Raw genomic sequence first — 7,532 nt, forward strand, 5'->3', positions numbered from 1 at the left:
AAGAAACAAATTTAATTGAAAGAAAACAGTACCACCAAAAGGATTTATAATATGACAACTTAGAAAGAGATTGAAGAAATTAAAGCAAACAATTAAAGGTACTCAATAAAAGTTGGCACACAAAAGGAACTCCTAAAGAAAAGCACTAGATTAGATGACCAAATAAAAAAACAGCACCACTGGAAAATGTTGTGGGCCAGAAAACGTGTTTGTTCCCCGATTTATGCTGAGCTGTAATTGTAAAATTTGTTTCTGAAATTTGGATGCAAGAAAATTCAGGATCTTATCTAAATTTTGGCTTTGGAATCACCTAAAAAGCATGCACCATTTTTTTTTAATAATTTTTGCAAATTTGGTGTGCAGTTAGGCCAGCTGGAGCGCTCAAGATTTGCACTCTGATTTTGTAAGATTTATCATTTTTTTTCTGTTGCTTCTTTTGACCTCATTCTTTTTTTGTCTTTTCTATAACACTTTAAACTTGCATTTTCCAGAAAATCAGAATTTTCCTAGGGGTGGAAATATTTTTTTAAAACAAAACAGCCCAGAACAGAGAGATGAAACAGGGGAAATCTGAAAAACTGGAAGAAAACAGCAAGATAACCAAAATTAACACAATGGAAATGTAAGACTGGAAATTGTGTAAGAACTAAGACACAATTATGAACTCAAACTAAAAAATAAAAAGCACCAAAGGATCAAAATAACAGCAGATTAAAGCAATATAAAGAGACCCAAAAACAAGAAACAATCAAGCCAAAAAAATAGGACTACTAAGAATTGATGACAATTATGGATTCACATGACTTGACACAACATTTATAGATTCAGAAAATAAAGACTCAAAGCATAAAATGAAGCAATTATAAGAAAGCAATAAGGACTCAATTTCCTAAAAGAAAAACAGCCACACAATGGTGTAAGGAATCCTATCACAAGCTGCACAGAATTTGTTCAAGATCAATTGAACAATTGTGCTTTGGTTGGATCTTCCATAAGCACACCAAGAACAACGTAAAATATAAAAACAGCAAGACAAGTAAGGAATTGAAATGACAAAGATGAAATAAAGAAGAACTGAAATTAAAAGACCAAGCTACTCATCTTGAAGAACCAAAAGCTCATGATACCAAATGATGGCATTTTCATGTGTTCTTCTTGAATCAAAGTAGTAAAAGTGATGCGGAAGCAATGGGTGAGTGAAACAAAGCCCTCCTAGGAGTTGTGTTGGCTTTGAAGGTGCATGAGGAGTGTGATGTTTGAGTGGTTCGGCCAGCTCAAGGGAGAAAGGTGAAAGGATTGAAGTTTATAGCCTAGATTTCTAGGAGAAGTAAAGCTAGTGCACAAAAATGGCAGCATAACAATACTCAATTAAACTTGAAAATACAAGGTGTAGGCTCCTCCTTTTATAGGCTAAGGAGGACCATAATGCAACCCTAATGCTAGCCAAATGAAATGTAAATGTGAAGCACATGGGTGCACATGGCACATGGGTGCACAAATGAGCACATGGGGAGGGGTGTGTCTAATTTTTATGCTCACCCCCCCCCCTCCATGGTCTTTCTAGAATGTTCACACAAATATGCTTTCTACACTACTCTAATTACTAAGCACCCCTAATGGGCCTTTATGTAACAATTACAAAGGTCTTCTCTTCCCAAAACCGTAGCTTTGACCCATGTGTATGTGAAGCTAGACGGTCTAGAAGGAATCCTCATCATGGCCTAGACGCTCCTTATGTAGCCGCTCCTCATCATGGCCTAGACGCTCCTCTTCATGGGCTAGACGCTCCTTTTTTAGTCTAGACGCTCCTCATCATAGGCTAGACCGTCTAGTCTTGGAGGCTTGGCTTTCATCGTGTGGTGAGCTTGGGCCCTCCTCCATCAGCTAGGGTGCTGATGGCAAAGAGTGACTCGCTGCTAGTCACGGGGCAAGTAACAGGCGAGTTCCAGGCTAAAGATCCACAAATGGCGGCTTACCTGGAGTATGTACAGGAATTGAAGAGTTCCTTTGCCTCCTTTGAAGTGGTGCATGTGCCCAGAGAGCAAAATGCCCGAGCTGACTTGCTAGCTAAGCTCGCCAGTTCAGGCAAGGGGGGTAGGCAGAGGACGGTGATTCAAGAAACTCTGAAGACGCCGAGAGCATTTGTAGCAGATCACCTGGTTCTTCAGATAAGCAAGTCGACGGAGAAAGCGGCGAGGAGTCACAGATCCCTGACTCAAGAGACCTTGAGGTCACCAAGAATAAGAGCATGTCGGGGGGACAGGGTGAACATGACGCAGGTCTGCGCTACGCATGAGCCAGACACCTCGGTGACGCAGTACAAACGATGCTTGGCGGATGACCTTCTCCCGCTGGATCCGACAGAGGCTAGGAAGATAAAGAAGAATTCTAGCAAGTTCACATTGATTGATGGCGAGTTGTACAGGTTTGGGTTCACTCACCCACTCCTGGAATGTGTGCATGGCGAGAAATGTACGAGAATTATGGCAGAGCTCCATGAAGGGATATGCGGAAGCCACGTCGGGGGTCGAGCTCTGGCCGCAAGGACTCTCCGGGCAGGTTACTACTGGCCAACAATGAGAGAAGATTGCAAGAGGTATGCGCAGTGCTGCAAGCAATGCCAGCAGCACGCCGATTGGCACAAGGCGCCTCCCGAGGAGTTGAAGTCGATTTACAGCCCTTGGCCGTTTCATACGTGGCGAATCGACATCCTGGGACCGTTTCCCCTGGCGATCAGGCAGATGAAGTACTTGGTGGTGGCGATTGAATATTTCACCAAGTGGATCGAGGCAGAACCAGTGGCCCAGATCACCGCACACAAGATCGAAGGTTTCGTGTGGAAAAACATTGTGTGCCGGTTTGGTGTGCCCAAGCGCCTGGTGTCGGACAACGGGACTCAGTTTGCAAGTCACCTGTTGAAGAAGCTATGCGAAGGGGTGGGAATTCAACAAGTGTTTGCATCCGTCGAGCACCCTCAGACGAATGGCCAAGTAGAATCCGCCAATCGGGTGTTGCTAAGAGGTTTGAAGAGAAGGCTAGAGAAAGCCAAAGGAAGCTGGGCTGAGGAGGTACCCCATATAGTCTGGGCGTACCACACCACCGAGCAGTCAGGAACCCATGAGACCCCGTTCAGCTTGGTCTATGGGTGTGACGCAATGATTCCAGTAGAGATCCAGGAGAGCACGGCGAGATTCCAGAACTTCGTGGAGGAAGACTCGAATGAGGAGAGAAGGTTGAACCTGGACCTACTGGATGAGGTCAGGGAAGAGGCGAGATTAAAAGCTGAGGCGGTGAAGAGAAGGATTGAACGAAGATATAACTCGAAGGTGATGCCAAGGCAGTTCAGAGAGGGTGACCTGGTGATGAGGAAAGCCCACCAGTACGAGATGGAGAATAAGCTGTCGCCTAAGTGGACGGGACCGTTCAGAATAACCGAGGCGCTCGGGAACGGCGCCTACCGCTTAGAGACATTGGAAGGAGGGGCGATTCCTCGCATTTGGAACGCCACGCACCTCAAGTTATATTACAGTTAAGAACTTTGTAAGTAAAGACAAACATGAAGTTATATTACAATGTTTCTGTTAAAACAGTTTGAAGGGGGCACTCTTTTTTCCCTAAGGAGGGTTTTTAATGAGGCCACCCTATAAAGAAGAGTTTTCGAAGCTTAAAGTTGTTTTAGATTACATGCCTGTTGTTTTCTGAAAGTTTTGAAGAAAGACCTTGTCACTTATATGTGATTTAAGGCAAGTTAAAGATATATTGCATGCTTTCTAAAAAGTTTCTAAATCCCCATCGTCTTTCGGCGATTGGCGGCACCAGTTAAAGTTAAAGTCCTCATCGTCTTTCGGCGATCGGAGGCACCAGTTAAAAGACCTCAACGCCCTCGCGCGTCCTGAGGCAAGATGAAGACCTCCTCGCCGTCGAGCGAGTGCAGGCGAGGAAGAGTAAAAAGTCCTCAGTGCTTCCAGAGGAGAGAAGATGTAGCCTCTGGGGCAATGTAGAGGCACCAGTGAAAAGTCCTCAGTGTTTCTGGGGGAGAGAAGATGTAACCCCCGGGGCAATGTAGAGGCACCAGCGAAAAGTCCTCAGTGTTTCTGGGGGAGAGAAGATGTAACCCCTGGGGCAATGTAGAGGCACGAGTTAAAGACCTTCTCGCCGTCGAGCGATTTCAGGCGAGTTAAAGACCTTCTCGCCGATGAGCGAGTTCGGGCGAGAGAAAGACCTTCTCGCCGATGAGCGAGTTTAGGCAAGAGAAAATCCTTCTCGTCTTGAACGAGTTCAGGTATGGTGTGAAGGGCGGAAGAAGTTTGGAGGGTGGCTAAGGTAGGTTCGAAGAGAACGCCTAGCCACCCGGTCTCTTGTTCTGAAGCTCAGGGAAGTTGAGAAGGATCCGAAAGGCGCCTCTACCCCCAAATAAAGGAACAGTGACCAAGTTGAGAAGGCAAGAGGAAGCTGGAATCGCCAAGAGTCTTTGGCGACCAGGAGAAATTCAAGCGATGGCGAGAAAGTTAAAGACCCATTTTGATGAAGCAGATCGGGTGAGCGGTGTCTTAAGCCATTAGTTGAGTTGAAGTTCGTTATTTGAAGAGCGATTTTACGCTAAGGTTCATTACCTTGAGGTTCCAAGTTGTTAGAAAGTTTTTGTTCGAAAATCGGTATATGTTTGCACTTACGAAATTACTAAGTTAATTTCTTTGAAGTAAATTGTACCGTCCCGTATCCGGGCGTTGACTAAGTCAAGGTCAAAGTCAACGACTGAAGAGTCAAAGTCAACGCAAGGCGTCGCCTAAGTGGAGAAACGCCAAGTGCCAGCACCGCCAAGAGGAAGCGTCGCCAGGACAAGGCGTCGCCTGGGTGAAGGCGTCGCCCAACCAGGGCGTCGCCAGATCAAGCATTACCAAAGCAAGGCAATCACGGTGTGGTTCCCCGATACCCATGGGTAGGAAAGACCATGGAGGGAGCGACGCCGTGGGAAGGCCTTAGGTCCCGATAACCCGGGGCAGCGATAAGGAGAAGGAAAAGGTGGCTTCAAGGCCATAGTGATAGCACCAGTGTAGGGCAGCCTGACCCGTGAAGTACCCCTGCCGCCCCAGAGACGCCTTTCGGACAGATACGACCCAAGAGGAAGGTCACGCCCAGGGTAGCCGGGTGCGGGGTGCAAGGGGAAGGCAGATACGCTCTCAAAGTAAGTGACTAGATGATTGGGGGCATGAGTTGGCACCCAAAAAGTCACCCCTAGCGCAGTAGCACTCCCAAGCAGGAGGACTCACACGTAGAAACGTCCCCAGATGGGCAGAAGCGCCCCCAGATGGGGTCACGGCGTCGTGAGGCCCTCCACGAGTACGACAGCCATGTCAGAATAGAAACACCCTTTAGTCAGGTGCCAGGTAATTAAAGTCATTCAATATAGTTTCCGTTTCGAGCGTTCAGGTACTATAATGGCTCCCAAGCGTTTCAACGTCTTAAATGCGCTACGTTTTCTAATTAGATGCGCTGATTGGGTGCGTTACATTTGTAATTAAAGGCGCTTTAAGGCGCTTTAAATGCTTGGGTAGTTTAAATAGCGCTGAGAATGTTGGAAACGGGGTTCGAACTTTTGGCAAATTTACCAGAACTCTCTAGTTGCTTGCTCGTGCTTTGAGGTTACGAACAAGGGACTGGGAAAAGATCTTTGCCTGAGGGAGAAAAAGACACACAATACATAGTTCTTTCTTTTTACCACCTTCAGAGTGCCACACGCGGTGCTCAGAGACGGAGGTGAATAGTTTTGGTGTTTCTTGCTGGCTGACTTGAGCGTCGGAGTGCAAACGGCCGCTAGGGCGCCTCTTTGTCCTCTTTTTTGCAGGAATCCACAGGTAACCAGTGGGAAGGAGTCCCTAGCTGACGGTTGAGGTCGCGCACGAAGACGTCCTGGTCAACCGGACGGAACATTTGGCGCCCACCGTGGGGCCGATATAAAACATCAGTCCCATCACAAGTTCGAGAAAATCTACTAAGTCGCAGTAACGTTGGAGGAGGTTGGAGTGACGATGGCCCCCACCAGACGAAGTACAGCACGCGCAGCCCCAGCAGAACTATCCATGCAACAAGTTCTGGAGATAATGAGGGGGCTACAGCAGGACATGGCGGAGTCGAAACTGGAACAGGAACGCATGGAGGCAGATCTCGATGCCTCGCATGAGCGAAATGAAGAGCTCCACCGTGTAAATGAGGAGTTGCGCCAGGGCCTGAGAAATGATCGGAGGCGGCATGGACATGACGAGATGGAGAACCATTCCCCACCAAGGGAGTTTTCCACTCCCTTCTCGCAGGAGATCTTAGATGCAGTGATCCCGAACACGTTCGCGGGGCCCAAGGTGATCTTCACCGGGATGGAGGACCCCGAGACGCACCTTGCTGCATTTCACACACAGATGGTCCTGGTAGGCGGTTCTGACGCTGCCAAGTGCAAGCTCTTTATGAGCACCCTGACCGGGAAGGCTATGGACTGGTTCATCAGCCTTCCAGATGGTCATATCACATCTTTCCGCCAACTGTCACGATTGTTCAGGGAACAATACTTAGCAAACAAGGCCCCGCCGCCGGTCTCATACGATCTGTTTGATGTGAAGCAGTATCAAGGGGAGACCCTGAAGGAGTATATCAATCGCTTCGGGGCCCAGGTCGTGAAGGTGGGTACGACAGAGGAGCCTATGATCGTGTACGCATTTGTGAAAGGTGTATGCCCCGGTCCTTTTGGAGAATCCATCATTCGCAACCGCCCTAGGACTTTCGCTGAGCTACGGCGTAGGGCGGTAGAACATATTGCTTCTGAAGGGGAGGTGTGTGTGAAGCGCACCAGCGTCGTACCCTCACGCCCGAGAGGACCGGCGCGAGCTCAACCCGTCAGGGTCAATGAGACCATGACAGGAAGAAAGAAGCCAGAGGCGAGACGCCCCTACGAGGCCAGAAAGCCTCAGCCCCGGGGTCTAGCGGGAGGCGATCGCCCGGCCAGAGAAAGAGCGAGACCGGCGAGGTACAATTTTGTGGTAGAGCTGAAGGACCTGATCGCCGTGCCTAATATAGCCGAGAGGCTGAGGCGATCGGCGAAGACCGACAAGGTGTTAGGGCCTCGAAAAGACTCTTGGTGCGAGTTCCACGAGGCTTTTGGGCACCACATTGACAACTGCCTGTCGTTGGGTTACCAGCTAGATGAGCTGGTGAGAACTGGGTTTTTGAAGGACTATGTCGCAGAGCCCACAACGACCGCCACCTTGCCGCCGCTGGCGAAAGAACCAGCACACGAAATGCCTGTCCTTGGCGAGGTCCACACCATTGCTGGAGGTTTTTCCGGCGGGGGACCCACCGCCTCCCAGCGGAAGAAATACGCGAGGGGGGTAAATTCAATCGAAGAGAGACTCTCGGGGGAGCCATGGGAGTCGGATCTCGTGTTTACGAGAAGTGACCTCCGAGATGTGGTACCCCACGACAACGACCCCGTTGTCATCTCAGTCGTCACAGCCGGAAGGAAGGTGCACAGAGTGCTTGTCGAC

Source organism: Phaseolus vulgaris, chromosome 6, assembly GCF_051622355.1.
Source record: "Phaseolus vulgaris cultivar YP4 chromosome 6, ASM5162235v1, whole genome shotgun sequence".
Classification (NCBI taxonomy): domain Eukaryota; kingdom Viridiplantae; phylum Streptophyta; class Magnoliopsida; order Fabales; family Fabaceae; genus Phaseolus; species Phaseolus vulgaris.